Below are 16,674 nucleotides of genomic sequence, written 5' to 3'. Positions count from 1 at the left end.
CAGGGTTTCAAAACCTCAGGACAACATTTACAATCATCACTTACCTTTATCCGGTTAAAATATCATAAGGGACCTGTTGATACCCAATTTTTCCCTATATATTTTAAATAGGCATAAAAGCCTTCAAAATACTCCCTCCGTTTCAATTTATGTGAATCCATTTGACTGGGCACAGAGTTTAAGAAAAGAGAGAAGACTTTTGATCTTGTGGTGTAAAATGAAGCCCATATATTTTGTGTGGTTATAAATCATTGCATAAGGTAAGTTGTTTCCAAATAAGGAAAAAGGTCATTCTTTTTGGCACGGACTAAAAAGGAAATAGGTTCACATAAATTGAAATGGAGGGAGTAGCATATATATGCATATAAGCATGCACAAGGCTTTCATTATTTTTTTCATAAATTTAAGGGTTTAAATTGATTTATTTTCTCCCCTTTTATCCATAAAATCCCCGATAATTATTTACAAAACTATTGTTTTGATAATTCATCTATTGGATTTCTATATTTATGCCAAAATATGGCTAAGGTAAGTTTTCTATATTTTTACAATTACATTTAGTATTTTTAAAGCTAAATTGCATATAATTGCAATGTTAGCCCATTTTAGGATATAATTATGTTTTATATGTATAAAATTGGACCCTGTATTTTAAAATTATTAATTATGTTTTTTAATTCATTTTGGTACCTTAATTTATTTTTCAGAAATTACCAATTATTTTTATAAATTAAATAGGGAAAATTGGCTATTTAAATAACAGCTAAATTTGGCTTTCAATTATAGCCAAAATTAGACCCCTTTCCAGCCCAATTTCACACCCAAATCATCCGACCCATACCCTATTAACCTTTACCCAAACTCGAAACCCACCTACCCGTTTTAATCCTGACCGTTGTTCTCCCAATCAACGGTCCAAATCATTCCCTTCCTTTTTTTTAACCCTAATCGACCCCTAGCCCTAAGTCATTTTTTTCAAAGGCATCGCCTTTAGATGCTCTCACATCTCCACTCCTCTCTCAAACCTAATCCTAGACTCCTCCACTCACCTCCTTCTCCGGTCATCTCCGGCGACTATTTCTCAAACCCCAAGCCTCCAATGGTCACTCTCACCGCCTTGCTCATCATCTCTAAGGCCCTCAAGGGTCCTGGGCCATGTCGATTTGGACCTAAGGTTTCTGATACTGTTGTTCAAGGCTTCTCTGGTGTGATTTTGGGCAAAATCACACCATGTGTGTTACGATTTGTGAAGTTGCAACAGGTTCTTTCGATTTCTACCTAGGTTTCCTTTTGAAATCCTAACTCTCTTCTGGATCTCTCAGATCTGTGTTATTTTCATCCTTTAAGCCTGTTTCCTTCTATGATTTGCTTATTCTCGAGATATCTTCTAAAAGATCCTCTATTCTAAACCGTTTTTACTTTTTTTTTGAAAACTAAGGTTTTCTCGATATTCTTTCTATACCTGTTTCAACCGATTTCTTCATGATTAACCTTTTTCCCTTGCTTATTTTGATAGATTTTATGTTCCTACTGCTTTTTAACTCAACTCTATTAAAAGCCCTAATTTTTAAAGATTTTTCTTTACTTGTTCCTATATTTTAGCATGATTTTCTTTACTTGTTTCTATGTGTTAGCATGATTTTCTTTACTCTGCTTCTGTGTGCTAGCATGATTTTCTTTACTCAGCTTCCGTGTGTTAGCATTATTTTCTTTGCCTTGGCTCCGTGTGTTAGCATGATTCTCTTTAATTCGTTTCTATATCAGCCTGTTTACCTGGTTCTTGTTAATCTCTCATGGTCACCATGCTTCGAATATGTCCTGCTGAATCTTTAGCCTACTCATATCACCCTTATATGACAGTGTTTGCTCATCTATTGTTTCTTTGTGTCTATATAATTTACCTTGTTTGTTTGCTACTTCTTTTCATTCATCTCTATTTATGTGTTGAAAATATGTAGAATCATGACCCCTCATGATTGATTCTGATTTTCCTTAGCTGTTGGTAATTGACGGATTTTCCTTCAAAGCCCTAGAATTCTACGCGTCTATTTGAATTAATTGATTTTATTACCTTATTTACTATGGTACTTGGTTTTACTTAGTCTTTCCTTAATTGGGTCTTTCTGAATTTGGTCCTAATTGACTACTTTATGCCTAATGAACTCTGGGTCCTTTCCTTATTTAATCATGCACTATTTCTTCTATGGTACTGAATGTCACACCTCCTTTTTGCGCGCCCCGTCCCGAGGGGTAAGATGCGCGGGTGGAGTTTTTCCAATTTAAGTGACAATATTCGAAAATGGGATTATTTATTTAATTCAGAGTCGCCACTTGGGAAAGGTTTGGCTTTTGGTGTCCCAAGTCACCGGTTTATCTTGAATCCCAAATCGAGGAAATTTTTGACTTTTCCAAATGAAGTCTGCGAACCAGAAATTCTAAGTAAGGAATTCTGTTGACCCGAGGGAAGGTGTTAGGCACCCTCGAATCCCGTGGTTCTAGCACGGTCGCTTAAATTGTTATAATGGCTAAATATCTGATTTAAATACATGTTATGACTTACGTGCTTTTATTAAGTTTAAACCGCTTTATTATTATTACTTATTTTTTATAGAATTGCAACGTCGTGAAAATGCATCTCGAACCACGTCACAATCAATGCACCCGTGATCGTCGACACATTTGGACTTCGTTGAGATTCGGATTTGGGTCACATCAATGTGCACCCGAATTTAAGAATGTGATTTAATTAAGCCGCGCCAACAGAGTCTAACGCGTTATTATCTTTGTAGAAGGCCATGAAATTTATTAAATGGCCTATCTTGAATTCTAAATAATTATCATGGTTATTTATTGAGGGCCCCGCATTTTTGCATCTTTATTTGGCGAGGCTCATCTCTATTTTAGAAAAGGATATCCTAAGATGGCTACATTTCTAATGCATTTGTCTTTAAAACTAAAAGAAAAGGTACATGCTAATTCAATTATAGGCTTTTGCCTAATCCGGATTTTTGTCAGTTTCTGATTAACTACTTATAAAGTAAAAACGCCATGCCTTGCGAGGACGTTTCAGTCGAACAAAAGACTACATATGAGATTGATGAAATGCAATACCTAATCCGAACATTTCTTGAGTTGAACTAAACTGAACTTATTTGGACTAGATTAAAGGATAACTGGCAAAGTAAAATACTTTAGTTTGGCAAGGAATCATGTACGAGCTAAACGAAATACAACACTTAATCCGAACACTTCTCGAGTTGAACTTAACTAAACTTATGTGGACTAGTCTTAACTAAACAAAAAAAACTAAATGAAACAAGAACAGTATTGTATAAAGTCGAAATATACATGCCCCTACTGACAAACAACTACAGAGTTAAAATACAACAGGGTAAACTCAGTCAAATATCAATACATACTTTCGAACTGTTGAATCATAAACTAAATCAACTTTCACAGGCCTGCTAATGTATTATGAATACTACAACAAATACTTGAACTTCTTCAACCTTTTTTCATTTCATGCTTTCCAACTGTTTTAATTACATCAATACGGGACTTGAAATGTGTACCTGGAAATGCTGAAAATGCAAAGGAGAAGAAGAAGAAGATGTGGAAATCAGCAGCAGAAAGAAGCAGGACTAGTAGTAGCAGCAGGACAGGGCAGCAACAACAGTGAGCAGAATAGCAACAACAATCAGAACAGCACAAAAGAAAAGGATTCTGATGCGAGGTGGAACTAGAGTTGAAGGAAAATAACAGCCAAACGAAATAGCACACAGTGTGATGGCAACAATGCTCCAGACAATCCAATTCCGGAATATACCAAATGCCACAAAACACTAACAATAATCTCGATTGAATTTTAGAAGAAGCAACACTGCCTAATGTATTGACAATAGATGAAGTTCAGACAAACGAGACCAAATTTCTGATTTCCTAATCTGTTTTCTCTCTTTCTTGCTCTCTTTCTATTCCTGTCAACTCTCTCTTTTCTTTCTATCTTCACAGTGTGTGTGTGTTTCTTTTCTAATCCCTCTGCCTCTAATTCTGTCTCCCTTTTTTATCTCCCAGGTCCTCCTCCTTTATAAGCCTCAACACCATCTCTTTTAACAGCCTGTTTTTCAAAATGTCACAGTACCCCTCCCATGTGTCTTTTACCTTTTTAGATCCCAATTAGTTATTTAAGTATATAACTTCCATCAACATTCCCTGGCAGACTTACTTTTAAAGGGTTTAATACTTTTTAAACTTAAAGCAGGGTATGGGCAGTAGAATATGTTGACAGCATATGCTGTCAAACCATTTAAAATTAAACAAAGGACCTTTATGCAGGCCACAGGCTGTGCACAAAGCACATGAGATGCACCAATGCATATGTTGTGCACGAGTGCACATGCCTTCCAATTCAGAATCTAAACACAAACAATCCAACAGCTATAAGTGAACTAAACTGGCTCTTAATTGATTCAGGCAAATGTTCAATAGAAGCAAATCGATTTAACTTTGTTCAGACAGTTGAAACTAATTGACGACACATGTCGACTCGACTATATTAGCATTAACATACACAAACGTAGCCAAATCAGACATTCAAAAGCATGGGACACATGACTCGACTTATACTGATTAAGCAGGATTATACTTTGAGGAATCAGTTAGTCAGTACAAATTTGGAATACAACCAATACACATGTCTTATCAGAATAGGAGGGGTTCAAACAAAACACAGTGGTTCAGGCAAAGTGGTCAATCAGAAGGTGGTAAAATTTAAAGACACAAATTGAAACAAAACATGACCAGATATTTAAAACAAATCACACGGACTAAAACAAATAAAGGAAAGAAAACAAACTCACCTTAAAGCTTGCAAAGTTAAAAGTTTGAACTCGGATTTGGACAAACTTTTCTTAAGGCTGAATGGACTTTAATCGAAGTGTTTCTCAGATGAGAAACACTTTGATTAAAGTCCATTAGACCTTAATCTCTTCGGTTGAACCGGTATGAACCAGTGACGAAGGACACAAAACTTTCAAACTTAGATCTGGGATTCAGGCTTCCCTGATCAGATTCGGACCAAACCAAGTATGGTTTGGTCACGAGGGGGGTCTGGGGAGTGTCTGGTGTGAAGCTTGGGTTGGTTGGTGTAGATTAGGTTCCGACTCGAATCTTCAAATGAAGATTCGAGCAGGTGGGGTAGGATTCGAAGTGTGTGGTTGGTAGATTTAGGTTCAGGATGGCATGGGGGTTCTATGGTGTTCAGGTGGAGGTCACCGGCGTTCAGGCCGCCGGGTTTCTGGTGAAGGTGTGCAGGGGCGGCTAGGGTTTGAAGGGGATGGGTTTGGTGAAGACGAAGGCGGGGGTGTTGGCTAGGGGGGGGGCAGGGTATGGTGAATGGTTTATATAGTTAGTGGGTGGGTGAACCTCGACCGTTAGATCAATCTAGATCTACGGTCTGGATCTGAAGGCTTAAATGGAACGGTGTCGTTTTGAGGGTTGAGGGTTGGGGTCAGTCCGGGTGAGACGGGTCGGGTTTATTGGTGGGTTATGGGGAATTGATCTTGGCTGTTGATCAATCTGAGATCAACGGCCCAGATCAGGCATGACTCAAACGACGTCGTTTGGACGTCCTGGGCATCAGGTGGCCTGGACTGGGCAGGCTTGGTTTGAACGTTGTTTGTTTGGGCCAATTTATTAAAATTGGCCCAATCCGGAATAATTGTTGATTTTTTTTTTCTTTTTTTTTTATTTTAAAAACAAAACTAAGCAAAAAATCAAAATTTAAAAAATTTAATACACACTCAATACAATTATTTGCACACACACTAAAATATTTCAAAACAGGTAAAATCAAACAAATCAAAATCACGGACGAAGATGCCTATTTATGATTTCTCTCTTTTTTTAACGACCGGATTACGGTTCGAATTACGCCTGACACACACATTTTGTATTTTAAATAAATAAATAAGAAAAAATAAAAATGGGTAAAAGTCATGAATAAATCAACAAAGTGCAGCACAGAAATTCAAAAATTGTACAGCAAGGCCAATTATTATTTTTTATTTCCTTTTGGAGCGATTGTCGTGCGAAACAAAAATCACGTGCTCACAGCTGCCCCTCTTTGTTCGGAAACACGAAGGGTTTTCGTGCAAAGATAAAGTGAGCGTGTATGAGCGATTTTTGCCTATAGACCACTCCGTATGAAGCATGTTTTTTTTTTTGAAAGATCTGACCGAATCTTGCTTCAAAGATTTCCTACATATCCTGGGCTAAACAGGAATCAGGTCAATGTAGTTCGAGAAGTTTTGGTAGCTGGGACTACCACGGGATTGCGATGCTTGCTGCTACTGCTGCTGCTGTTGTCACTGCTACGTTACTGACCGCCTTATTACAACCAAATGGAAATTGGAAACTGAGCTAACTACTTGTGTGTATGTCAACTGCTAGTTACAAGATTCCTATCTATGATTCTTTTACGACTTGATCTTGGGTCTTAGCTGATTCTGCTTGCAGACTCTAATCTGAATCTTGATGCTTGCGAGTTGTGGTGACCTGTTTAAACTCTGGGATACTGAGTGAGGCGCGACCGGCAGGGTTCAGGACCTTAATTAAATGCTGGAGTCAATCCGCCTTCCATTTAATCCGAATCTTGGGACACCTCTTTTTATTTTTTGATTTTGAGTCGAGACTCATCTCGTGGGTCATTTCGATCCGTGTGGCTCGAGGTTAGACCTGCGGGAAAAAACAAACAAACGAACGAAATTTTCTGCCCTAGTTTCACTAGGAAAATTTCATTAATTATTCACCAGGAAGTGCATAAAATTGATGAAAGAGGATATGCATGCTCAGTTCAGGGCTGGAGCCCTAACACCGGCTAGCTGGGGAGAGGTTCGGTTTGGGGTTTAAAACCCTAACGCCGAGCAAAGGAAGAATTCAGTTTAGGGTTTAAAACCCTAATGCTGATTGCATGGAAAAGCTCAGTTTAGAGTTTAAAACTCTAATGCTGGCTGAAAAGAAAAAAGTTCAGTTTAGGGTTTAAAACCCTAATGCTGACTAAAAGGAAAATTCAGTTCAGGGTTTAAAACCCTAATGCTGATTGCATGGAAAAGCTCAGTTTAGAGTTTAAAACTCTAATGCTGGCTGAAAAGAAAAAAGTTCAGTTTAGGGTTTAAAACCCTAATGCTGAGTAAAAGGAAAATTCAGTTCAGGATTTAAAACCCTAATGCTGATTGCATGGAAAAGCTCAGTTTAGAGTTTAAAACTCTAATGCTGGCTGAAAGGGAAAAAGTTCAGTTTAGGGTTTAAAATCCTAATGCTGACTAAAAGGAAAATTCAGTTTAGGGTATAAAACCCTAATGCTGACCGCATGGAAAAGCTCAGTTTAGAGTTTAAAACTCTAACGCTGGCTGAAAGGGAAAAAAGTTCAGTTTAGGGTTTAAAACCCTAATGCTGACTAAAAGGAAAATTCAGTTTAAGGTTTAAAACCCTAATGCTGATTGCATGGAAAAGCTCAGTTTAGAGTTTAAAACTCTAATGCTGGCTGAAAGGGAAAAGTTCAGTATTAGGGTTTAAAACCCTAATGCTGACTAAAAGAAAAATTCAGTTCAGGGTTTAAAACCCTAATGCTGATTGCATGGAAAAGCTCAGTTTAGAGTTTAAAACTTTAATGCTGGCTGAAAGGGAAAAGGTTCAGTTTAGGGTTTAAAACCCTAATGCTGACTAAAAGGAAAATTCAGTTTAGGGTTTAAAACCCTAATGCTGACCGCATGGAAAAGCTTAATTTAGAGTTTAAAACTCTAATGCTGGCTGAAAGGAAAAAAGTTCAGTTTAGGGTTTAAAACCCTAATGCTGACTAAAAGGAAAATTCAGTTTAGGGTTTAAAACCCTAATGCTGATTGCATGGAAAAGCTCAGTTTAGAGTTTAAAACTCTAATGCTGGCTGAAAAGAAAAAGTTCAGTTTAGGGTTTAAAACCCTAATGCTGACTAAAAGGAAAATTCAGTTTAGGGTTTAAAACCCTAATGCTGATTGCATGGAAAAGCTCAGTTTAGAGTTTAAAACTCTAATGCTGGCTGAAAAGAAAAAGTTCAGTTTAGGGTTTAAAACCCTAATGCTGACTAAAAGGAAAATTCAGTTTAGGGTTTAAAACCCTAATGCTGATTGCATGGAAAAGCTCAGTTTAGAGTTTAAAACTCTAATGCTGGCTGAAAAGAAAAAGTTCAGTTTAGGGTTTAAAACCCTAATGCTGACTAAAAGGAAAATTCAGTTTAGGGTTTAAAACCCTAATGCTGATTGCATGGAAAAGCTCAGTTTAGAGTTTAAAACTCTAATGCTGGCTGAAAAGAAAAAGTTCAGTTTAGGGTTTAAAACCCTAATGCTGACTGAAAGGAAAATTCAGTTTAGGGTTTAAAACTCTAATGCTGATTGCATGGATAATCTCAGTTTAGAGTTTAAAACTTTAATGCTGGTTGAAAAGAAAAAGTTCAGTTTAGGGTTTAAAACCCTAATGCTGACTGAAAGGAAAATTCAGTTTAGGGTTTAAAACCCTAATGCTGATTGCATGGAAAAGCTCAGTTTAGAGTTTAAAACTCTAATGCTGGCTGAAAAGAAAAAGTTCAGTTTAGGGTTTAAAACCTTAATGCTGACTAAAAGGAAAATTCAGTTTAGGGTTTAAAACCCTAATGCTGATTGCATGGAAAAGCTCAGTTTAGAGTTTAAAACTCTAATGCTGGCTGAAAAGAAAAAAGTTCAGTTTAGGGTTTAAAACCCTAATGCTGACTAAAAGGAAAATTCAGTTCAGGGTTTAAAACCCTAATGCTGATTGCATGGAAAAGCTCAGTTTAGAGTTTAAAACTCTAATGCTGGCTGAAAAGAAAAAAGTTCAGTTTAGGGTTTAAAACCCTAATGCTGAGTAAAAGGAAAATTCAGTTCAGGATTTAAAACCCTAATGCTGATTGCATGGAAAAGCTCAGTTTAGAGTTTAAAACTCTAATGCTGGCTGAAAGGGAAAAAGTTCAGTTTAGGGTTTAAAACCCTAATGCTGACTAAAAGGAAAATTCAGTTTAGGGTATAAAACCCTAATGCTGACCGCATGGAAAAGCTCAGTTTAGAGTTTAAAACTCTAACGCTGGCTGAAAGGGAAAAAAGTTCAGTTTAGGGTTTAAAACCCTAATGCTGACTAAAAGGAAAATTCAGTTTAAGGTTTAAAACCCTAATGCTGATTGCATGGAAAAGCTCAGTTTAGAGTTTAAAACTCTAATGCTGGCTGAAAGGGAAAAGTTCAGTATTAGGGTTTAAAACCCTAATGCTGACTAAAAGAAAAATTCAGTTCAGGGTTTAAAACCCTAATGCTGATTGCATGGAAAAGCTCAGTTTAGAGTTTAAAACTTTAATGCTGGCTGAAAGGGAAAAAGGTTCAGTTTAGGGTTTAAAACCCTAATGCTGACTAAAAGGAAAATTCAGTTTAGGGTTTAAAACCCTAATGCTGACCGCATGGAAAAGCTCAATTTAGAGTTTAAAACTCTAATGCTGGCTGAAAGGAAAAAAGTTCAGTTTAGGGTTTAAAACCCTAATGCTGACTAAAAGAAAAATTCAGTTTAGGGTTTAAAACCCTAATGCTGATTGCATGGAAAAGCTCAGTTTAGAGTTTAAAACTCTAATGCTGGCTGAAAAGAAAAAGTTCAGTTTAGGGTTTAAAACCCTAATGATGACTAAAAGGAAAATTCAGTTTAGGGTTTAAAACCCTAATGCTAGTTGCATGGAAAAACTCAGTTTAGAGTTTAAAAATCTAATGCTGGCTGGAAAAAAAAGTTCAGTTTAGGGTTTAAAACCCTAATGCTGACTGAAATGAAAATTCAGTTTAGGGTTTAAAACCCTAATGCTGATTGCATGGAAAAACTCAGTTTAGAGTTTAAAACTTTAATGCTGGCTGAAAAGAAAAAGTTCAGTTTAGGGTTTAAAACCCTAATGCTGACTAAAAGGAAAATTCAGTTTAGGGTTTAAAACCCTAATGCTAGTTGCATGGAAAAACTCAGTTTAGAGTTTAAAAATCTAATGCTGGCTGAAAAGAAAAAGTTCAGTTTAGGGTTTAAAACCCTAATGCTGACTGAAATGAAAATTCAGTTTAGGGTTTAAAACCCTAATGCTGATTGCATGGAAAAGCTCAGTTTAAAGTTTAAAACTTTAATGCTGGCTGAAAAGAAAAAGTTCAGTTTAGGGTTTAAAACCCTAATGCTGACTGAAAGGAAAATTCAGTTTAGGGTTTAAAACCCTAATGCTGATTGCATGGAAAAGCTCAGTTTAGAGTTTAAAACTCTAATGCTGGCTGAAAAGAAAAAGTTCAGTTTAGGGTTTAAAACCTTAATGCTGACTAAAAGGAAAATTCAGTTTAGGGTTTAAAACCCTAATGCTGATTGCATGGAAAAGCTCAGTTTAGAGTTTAAAACTCTAATGCTGGCTGAAAAGAAAAAAGTTCAGTTTAGGGTTTAAAACCCTAATGCTGACTAAAAGGAAAATTCAGTTTAGGGTTTAAAACCCTAATGCTGATTGCATGGAAAAGCTCAGTTTAGAGTTTAAAACTCTAATGCTGGCTGAAAAGAAAAAGTTCAGTTTAGGGTTTAAAACCCTAATGCTGACTAAAAGGAAAATTCAGTTTAGGGTTTAAAACCCTAATGCTGATTGCATGGAAAAGCTCAGTTTAGAGTTTAAAACTCTAATGCTGGCTGAAAAGAAAAAGTTCAGTTTAGGGTTTAAAACCCTAATGCTGACTAAAAGGAAAATTCAGTTTAGGGTTTAAAACCCTAATGCTGATTGCATGGAAAAGCTCAGTTTAGAGTTTAAAACTCTAATGCTGGCTGAAAAGAAAAAGTTCAGTTTAGGGTTTAAAACCCTAATGCTGACTAAAAGGAAAATTCAGTTTAGGGTTTAAAACCCTAATGCTGATTGCATGGAAAAGCTCAGTTTAGAGTTTAAAACTCTAATGCTGGCTAAAAGAAAAAAGTTCAGTTTAGGGTTTAAAACCCTAATGCTGACCAAAAGAAAAATTCAGTTTAGGGTTTAAAACCCTAATGCTGATTGGCTTGGGATAAAGCTCGAGAATACTACACGATCTATTTTTGAGTTTTCTTGTTTTAATAGAAGATAAAAGAGAGTTTTGCGGGAACTTACCTTTTGAGTGAATTCCTTATTGCCAAAATGTTTCGTATACCCGTGTACCTTCTTCTTTGGGCGACACCTGCTTCTTGCACGGTTGTCTTGGATTAAAACCTGTTTCAACTTCTCAAACAAAGAACAATTGTTAGTTCGGAAATGACGGTCGGTTCGGTGACCTTGATCATTCCCAATTGCTTCGTTGCGTCTTTACTTCTGTTGCGAAGTCCCGCCATTGATTTGATTCGAATGGTGAAACCTTTAGACTGCACAGGCTTGTATTTCCGGATTCTGTGATGACTTGCTTCGTAAGGAAGCTCTGTACAACAACGGAAGCTCTGTGGGGAATATTTTCAAAGTGGATTCTTTGTGTGGATTTTTTGTACAATGGGGCTGGGGATTTATTTCAAAAAATGAGTTTCCCAGGGTTTGTTGGGGTAAGCTTGTTGGGGAATATTTACAGAAGGACTCGCTGGGGATGTGCTGATGAAATTCCAACGGGGATTTTTTTTTTTAATATTTTTATTTTATATATATATATATATATACTGGGGAGACTTTGTGGGAAATTGTACAAAAAGAGAAACTCTGTGGGGTTTTGTACAGGGGGAAACTTTGTGGGGATTTGTCCGAAGGTGGACTTGCTGGGGGAAGATTTCAAGATTCCTCTCTTTCTTCTTTACTCCGGAACACCATCAAACGTCATGATTCATCATGCTTGGGTAATCATATCAACGAGATGAGGTGCTTTCCTTCATGAGACGGGATTCCGTGCAAACAAACCTGCCACCTGTCCTTTCCGGTGTGTCCTGAACTCGGGGTTAAAATGCAAAAGGGATTCGAAAAGAAACAAAGAAAGGGGAAAACAAATCAGAAAAGGAATACCCTTTTCGGGATGAGAAAGACTTATCTGAGGAAGATAACGCTGGCTTTAAATGACATGACATGCTTTTTGGACTGGACGTCTGACCTTCTAAGAGCTTGCGTTTTCCTGAACCAGAACGGATCTGTGATTCCAAACTGGTGGCACTCTGCCGAAACTTTCTTGGGATGGCGTCATTCTTTTCGGCCAACAGCGCCCTTTGCGGGTTTTCGCTGGCTGACCTCTCTCATTTCTCTTCCTGTCATCGCTTGATAGCACTCTTTGCGAGTTTTTACTAAACAAGCTCTCTCATTTTGGTTTCTCTTCTCCCGTCGCCTCGTGGTGCCCGAAGGTTTTCACCGCCGAGACTCTCTCATTTTATCTCTCTCAATTCAGAGTGTGATGGTCTTCGTTTGTGACACTTATTGATTCCCCACCATATTTGGTAATTGATTTGAAGGCTTGTGCTTGGTAAAGAGAGGTAGTGATACTAACTTCTCAACTGCTCGACGTGCCCCGGTTTTCAATTTCAGGGTGGATGGGATTTTATTGTTGGTGTGACTGAACCTCAGGGAGAGGCTGCCTACGTATCCTTTCGGAATCAAGTCAAACGTAGTTCAGGCCTCAATCAAATTTTGTTTTTGTTTTCTTTCTTTTTTTCTTCTTTTTTTTTGTAGAGAGGATTGGGTAGTGTTTGGGAGTAGTGGGGGATAAAACCTTCGCCATTCTCAAATGTGTCAGGACCGCTTGGAGTATGATCTAGACGTAGTATCTCTTGACTGCATCTGCATTCACCGCTGTGTCAGGGTCATTTCCTTCGATATCACCTAAATACAATGCTCCTCTTGGCAATATTTTCCTTACGATGTATGGGCCTTTCCAATTTGGGGCAAACTTTCCTTTTGCTTCTTCATGATGCGGCAGAATACGCCTCAGTACCAATTGTCCTACTTCGAAATTCCGAGGTCGGACTTTCTTGTTGTAAGCACGGGCCATCCTTCGTTGGTATAACTGTCCGTGACAAACTGCAGCCATCCGCTTTTCATCAATCAACGTCAATTGCTCCAGTCGAGTCTTAACCCACTCGCTGTCCTCGATTTCTGCTTCGACAATGATTCGAAGTGAAGGAATCTCTACCTCTGCCGGTATTACGGCCTCGGTCCCATAAACCAAAAGATAAGGAGTCGCTCCCACCGATGTGCGTACCGTAGTGCGGTACCCCAATAATGCAAAAGGTAACTGCTCATGCCACTGTCGGGAACTTTGTATTGTTTTCCTCAAAATCTTCTTGATGTTTTTATTTGCAGCTTCCACAGCACCATTGGCTTTTGGCCGATAAGGAGTGGAATTCCTGTGTGTTATCTTGAATTGCTCGCACACATCTCCCATCAAGTGACTGTTCAAGTTTGCTGCATTATCTGTAATGATAGTCGCAGGAATACCGAAGCGACAGATAAGATTTGAGTGTACAAAATCCACCACAGCTTTCTTGGTGACCGACTTGAGAGTGACAGCCTCTACCCATTTCGTAAAGTAGTCTATGGCCACTAGTATAAACCTGTGTCCGTTCGAGGCCTTTGGTTCAATTGGTCCAATGACGTCCATGCCCCAGGCGACAAATGGCCATGGTGCGGACATGGGATGCAGTTCCGTGGGGGGTGCATGAATCAAATCACCGTGCACCTGACACTGATGACACTTCCGAACGAAACTAAAGCAATCCTTTTCCATGATCATCCAGTAATAACCTGCTCGAAGGATTTTCTTCACCAAGACATACCCGTTCATGTGAGGTCCACACACACCTGCGTGTATTTCGTGCATGATCCTTTTTGCCTCCTCGATATCGACGCATCGTAAGAGATTGAGGTCTGGGGTCCTCTTATATAACAATTCACCGCTTAGAAAGAAACCACTTGCATGTCGCCTAATGGTCCTCTTCTGATCTCCAGTAGCATGCTCTGGGTATTCTTGCGTCTTCAGGAACCTCTTGATGTCATGGTACCAAGGCTGCGTATTTGATCCCGCCTCGATTACACTGCAGTAACCGTGTCTTTCCTTGATTTGGATTTCCAAAGGATCGACGTGGGCGTTGCCCGGGTAGGGTAGCATAGAAGCCAGAGTAGCAAGTGCATCTGCCAGTTCATTGTGACACCTCGGAATATACCTGAACTCTATTGAGGTAAAGCGCTTGCTGAGGTCCTCCACATGTTGTCGGTATGGGATAAGTTTGACATCCCGAGTTTCCCACTCGCCTTGAACTTGCCGGATGATCAGGTCAGAATCTCCCATAATCAGTAAGTCTTTGACATCCTGATCGATTGCCATATGTATGCCCATAATGCAGGCTTCATATTCAGCTGTATTATTTGTGCAGAAGAAACGAAGTCTAGCTGTGGCGGGATAATGCTGACCGGCAGGTGAGATCAAAATTGCCCCAATCCCTATACCCTTGGCATTCACGGCTCCGTCAAAGAACATCTTCCAAACATGAGCTTCCTCTGAGATCACTTCTACGGTGTTTACCTCTTCATCTGGAAAGTAGGTATCCAATGGCTGGTATTCCTCATCGACCGGGTTTTCGGCCAAATGATCTGCTAATGCCTGGGCTTTCATTGCCGTGCGAGTGACATAAACTATGTCGAATTCCGTAAGCAAGATTTTCCATTTAGCCAGTCTCCCAGTAGGCATTGGTTTCTGAAATATATATTTCAAGGGATCCAACCTGCTTATGAGGAATGTAGTGTGGGCCTGGAGATAATGTCTCAGCTTTTGTGCAACCCATGTGAGAGCGCAACATGTCCTTTCCAGCAGAGTGTATTTGGCCTCGTAGCCGGTGAATTTCTTGCTCAAGTAGTAGATTGCTTGCTCCTTCTTTCCGGTTACGTCGTGTTGCCCGAGGACGCAGCCGAAAGAGTTCTCCAAGACTGTCAGATACAAGAAAAGTGGCCTTCCTGGTTCTGGAGGTACCAAGACTGGGGGATTCGAAAGGTATTCTTTGACTTTATCAAAGGCTTCTTGACATTCAGTTGTCCATTTGATCGCCGCATCTTTCCTTAACAGCTTGAATATGGGTTCACACGTGCTTGTCAGCTGGGCAATAAACCGACTGATGTAGTTCAACCTGCCCAACAGACTCATTACGTCTTTCTTTGTTCTTGGAGGAGGCAAATCTCTGATGGATTTTATCTTAGTTGGATCTAGCTCGATACCTCTCCTGCTTACGATGAAACCCAAAAGTTTGCCCGACGGAACTCCGAAAGCGCATTTGGCTGGATTTAGCTTCAAGTCATACTTCCTTAGCCTCTCGAAGAATTTCCTCAAGTCTTGGATGTGATTATCCTGCGTCCTGGACTTGACTATTACATCGTCCACGTACACCTCTATTTCCTGATGCATCATGTCATGGAAAATGGCGGTCATGGCCCTCATGTAAGTAGCCCCAGCATTCTTTAGACCAAATGGCATGACCCGATAACAGTAGGTGCCCCAAGGCGTGGTGAAAGCGGTTTTCTCGGCGTCCTCTTCATCCATCAGCACCTGATGATATCCAGCGTAACAATCTACGAAGGACTGTATCTCGTGTTTTGGCGCAATTATCAACGAGGATGTGGATGTTAGGCAGCGGGAAATTATCTTTAGGACTTGCTCTGTTCAGATCTCGGTAATCTACACATACCCGAGTTTTCCCGTCCTTTTTCGGTACTGGAACCACATTCGCCAACCACGTTGTGTATTGGACTACCCGGATCACTCCTGTTTTCAGTTGCTTGGTGATCTCCTCTTTAATTTTGTCACTGACCTCGGTTTTGAACTTTCGTTGCTTTTGTTGAACTGGAGGACAATCAGGATGAATCGGCAATTTGTGAACCACTAGATCGACACCTAGTCCCGGCATGTCATCATATGACCAAGCAAACACGTCTTTGAATTCGAAAAGAAGTTGAATTATCGCCTCTCTCGTTTTCTTGTCCGTGTGAATGCTTATCTTGGTCTCCCGGATTTCTTCCGGGGTTCCTAAATTTACCGGTTCAGTGTCATTTAGATTCGGCTTAGGTTTATTCTCAAAATATTCCAACTCTCGGTTTATCTCCCTAAAAGCCTCTTCCGCATCATATTCTGGTTCTGGGTTCATTAATTCGCAGTTAAATAGCTCATTGTGATCTGGGCGTGAAGTCCGCAAGCATGTCATATTTAAAGCCGCATTATTAGGACTGAAAAGGAAGATGAAAGGAAAACTAATAAAAATCAGAACAAAGAAAGAATAGGAAAGCAATGATGATTTTTTTTGTATATTTTCTTTGGAAAATTGGAAGACAACAACGTTTACAACTAGGAATTCAAAACAACAATTGAAAAGAAGAAAACGTTCAAGTTATGTCCCGGAGATAACTTGTGATACAGGAAAGGTGGCAGGACAGGTCTACCCGGACTTCCGTCTAGTTGGGAATGGCGTGATCTCCCAATTTTGGAGTTTGGCGTTTGGCCCCATGTACATCATCTCAGCAGTGCTCGTGCCTTCGCCTGGTTGAACCATGTGGACCTCGTAGAGCATTTCCCTCATTGCCCCACATATTTCCTCGATTTCCTCAGCTGTGAAGACCTCATCATCTTCTTCTTCAGCGTACCTTGGCCTGACGAAAGTCGCATGTAAATCCGGCA

This window comes from Nicotiana sylvestris, chromosome 11 (assembly GCF_000393655.2).
Source record: "Nicotiana sylvestris chromosome 11, ASM39365v2, whole genome shotgun sequence".
Classification (NCBI taxonomy): Eukaryota; Viridiplantae; Streptophyta; class Magnoliopsida; order Solanales; family Solanaceae; genus Nicotiana; species Nicotiana sylvestris.
Note: the sequence above shows the minus strand (reverse complement) of the source record.